Genomic DNA, 3,864 nt, shown 5'->3' with positions numbered 1-3,864 from the left:
GCTCGGTGCGCTCTTGGGCCGCTTTGTTTTCGGCCTCGGATAGCGCTTGCTTCAGGGTTGCCACCTCGGCCGTGGCCCCTGGCAAATTAAAGATGATCCTGTCATTTTGCAATCGCATCCTTTTTGTATATATACACATCTATAGACTAGGTATTACTTACCTTTGTTCTCCTCGAGCTGCCTCTTGGCAAGGCCAAGCTCTTTCTTGGACCCTTTGAGGTCCTGCTTCAGTACGGCGACCTCCGCAGTCAGTGCGGCAGAGGTTAGCAGCGAAGCCTGCATACGCATATAGACATACTTATATTAGACTCCTGCAGATATTAGTTGATTCTCTATTTGGCTTTTCTTTTTGAACACTAAACAGAGCATCAGGGGCTACTGTCTATGCGGTAATATTTTTCCTATATTTCAAATACTTACCTCAAAGCCTGTTAGAAGGCTGGCACAGGCTTCAGTCAGTCTGCTCTCGGCGGACTGAACCTTCTGGATCACCGTACTCATAATAGTGCGGTGCTCTTCATCGATGGAAGCGCTGCGAAGCGCTCCCAGCAGATTGTCTGGTGCCTCTAGATGGACAGAGGTCACCGCCACATGCGTCTTGCCCCTTTTGGAAGGAGGCCGCCTGCCTGAGTCTGGAACCACTGGAGGTTCCGGCACAGTGTTCGGCTGAGGGCCGAACTCGGAGCCCTCGGGAGCCTTACTCCCTCTACTCCCGGAGTCTGGAAGGTCGCCTTGAGGCGCCTCCGGGATTGTCTCCCCTCGACCCAATGCCTCTTGAGACAATACCTCGGCATTGTCCGTAGGGCAAGGAGAGGTGGCGGTCGGAAGTGGATCACTATCCATATCCGACGAGTCCAAGGAGCCGCCCGACGAAGATATGTCGATACGGGCTTGGGGTGGTCTGCATAATTATATTCGGCATTAGGAGAAGCAGTGCGAAAAAGGTATGCTATGAGTTACTTTGGCATCCGAATACTTACTACTTCGCTAGGGGCTTGGACCTGAGCAGCCACTCGTCTTCGCCTTCGGCGGTGGTGGTGTAGTCCGGATGGAGGGTCCTCCCCTTCTTGGACCCTTCGCCCCCCCCCCCCGGTCGGGGCGGCCTTCCTTTTCTTGTCTCCCCTGACTGAAGGGGGAGCATCTTCATCTTCTTCCTCGTCTTCGGGGGAGGAGTGCGTCGCGGAGTTATCGGATGATGAGTCCGATATCACCTGGCGGTGGGAACTCTTTCGGGTTCCCTTGGCCCTCTTCTTAGTCTTCTCCGGCACCTTGTAAGGAGCCGGAGTCAGCATCTCCGTCAGGAGAGTGTCCGCAGTGTCTTCGGGCAGAGGGGCCGGACAGTCGATCTTCTCCGATGCCCCCACCCAGTCCTGTCAAAGGCATGGGAGCTCAGACCCCACGCGTGGTTAAGCTATGGGAAGTAAAAATCCTACCAGATGTACAAAACTTACCGGATTCGCAGGGCGCTTAGCCCGCGGTCCTCGGTGAGAGAGGGAGGGACCTCGGCACCCTTGAACAGCATCCTCCAGACATCCTTGTGCGTCGTGTCGAAGAGCTCGCTCAGAGTCTGGTGTTGGGCCGGGTCGAACTCCCACAAGTTGAAATCCCGTTGTTGACACGGGAGGATCTGGCGGAAGAGCATGACCTGGACTATGTTGACAAGCTTGAGCTTCTTGCTTGCCATATTCCGGATACATTTCTGGAGTCCGTCCAGCTCCACCGATGAACCCCAGGATAGGCCCTTCTCTTTCCAGGAGGTGAGCCGCGTGGGGATTTCGGATCGAAACTCGAGGGCCGCCACCCAGTTGGTGTCGCGCGGCTCAGTGATGTAGAACCACGCCGATTGCCACCCCTTTATGGTCTCCACGAAGGAGCCTTCAAGCCTTATAACATTGGGCACCTTGCCCACCATGGCTCCGCCGCATTCTGCTTGTTGGCCTCCCACCACCTTCGGCCTGATATTGAAGGTCTTCCGCCACAGGCCGAAGTGGGGCTGGATGCGGAGGAAAGCCTCACACACGACGATGAACGCCGAAATGTTGAGGATGAAGTTCGGGGCTAGATCATGAAAGTCCAGCCCATAGTAGAACATAAGACCACAGACGAATGGATGGAGGGGAAACCCCAGTCCGTGGAGGAAGTGGTGGAGGAATACTACCCTCTCGTGAGGTTCCGGGGTGGGGATGATCTTCCCCGCAGCAGGCAGCCGATGCGCGATATTCGCGGATAAGTATCCGGCTCCGCGCAGCTTTTTGATGCGTCCCTCCGTGACGGAGGAAGCCATCCACTTGCCTCCCGCTCCGGACATGTTTGGAGGAGGTTGAGGAGAAGGATGTGGACTTGGGCGTTGGAGCTCGAGTGCGCGAGAATGGATGAGCAAGGAGGAAGAAGGCGTGGGTAGAAAAAGGATAAACCGTATCCCTTAATAAGGGCGGTCGAAACTATGTGCCCCCACTAGCCTGGTAAAACTCGCTTATCCTCCAAGCACCGTAATTGATGGCGCGGTTGGGTTACCTACGCCCGTATTGATGAGAATCCCGTAATAAGGGGGACACGATCTCTGCTTTAACAAGACGTGTCAAGAAACTGCCTCGCATTATGTGCGGGGCTAGCTAAAGAAAAATGGTTCGAATAATCACCGAGCCATGGCATGATGTCATGTTGCCAAAATGTGTCAGCAGATTAGATTTGTGGAAATATTATTCTCTCTACGATGGTATGTGGAACTTATTTTGCATGGTCAGACACTACCTTTTTATTCGAACTCTTCTGTGGTGTATCCGGAGGAGGAACCCGCCTTGCAATGCCGAAGACAACACTGCGCGCCGGACTCATCGTCATTGAAGCCTGGTTCAGGGGCTACTGAGGGAGTCCTGGATTAGGGGGTCTCCGGACAGCCGGACTATATCCATTGACCGGACTGTTGGACTATGAAGATACAAGATTGAAGACTTCGTCTCGTGTCTGGATGGGACTGTACTTGGCGTGAAAGGCAAGCTAGGTAGTACGGATATGGAGATCTCCTCCTTTGTAACCGACCTTGTGTAACCCTAACCCCTTCCGGTGTCTATAAAAACCGGAGGGTTTTCGTCTGTAGGACAACATACAATCATACCATAGGCTAGCTTCTAGGGTTTAGCCTCTCTGATCTCGTGGTAGATCAACTCTTGTAATACTCATATCATCAAGAATAAATCAAGCAGGACGTAGGGTTTTACCTCCATCAAGAGGGCCCAAACCTGGGTAAAACATCGTGTCCCCTGCCTCCTGTTACCATCCGCCTTAGATGCACAGTTCGGGACCCCCTACCCGAGATCCGCCGGTTTTGACACCGACAGTGTATGACATAATTGTGTCAACACCAGCTCTAGGGTTAGATCTGACTGTATCCTCACAAACCTTAGCAACCCAACTGACTGTCACCTTTGTGTTCTCTCCACTTGCTCCACAAGTGTGATCCAGGTTCATCTTCTTGATACTGAAAGTTGCCTCATGAGCTATCCTAGAGGCAACTATGTAAAACTCACAACCATGTTTTCTCTTAGAGCACCAAGCAATAACCATAGTTGGTTCATTTCTGTGATACTCAAAATTCCTAAGAGTCCTCACATGAAAATTTCTAAGTGCTTCTCTAAACTAAACTACATTTTCAAAGCACAAATGCATTGAAAACTGCTCATGTGCATCAGGCCTGGATGGATCATACCATCTCCTCTCCTTCTTTTGCTTCTTCCTACTCTTGCTTCCAGATGGCAGCCTTGGAACATCTTCTTCATCACTTAGGCCAAAATCACCTGGAAAATAGTACTCATCAGCTTCAGGGACATAATCTTCAAACTTGATGTGCTCTGGCTGACTGTGAGA

Source organism: Triticum urartu, chromosome 3, assembly GCF_003073215.2.
Source record: "Triticum urartu cultivar G1812 chromosome 3, Tu2.1, whole genome shotgun sequence".
Taxonomy (NCBI): Eukaryota; Viridiplantae; Streptophyta; class Magnoliopsida; order Poales; family Poaceae; genus Triticum; species Triticum urartu.
Note: the sequence above shows the minus strand (reverse complement) of the source record.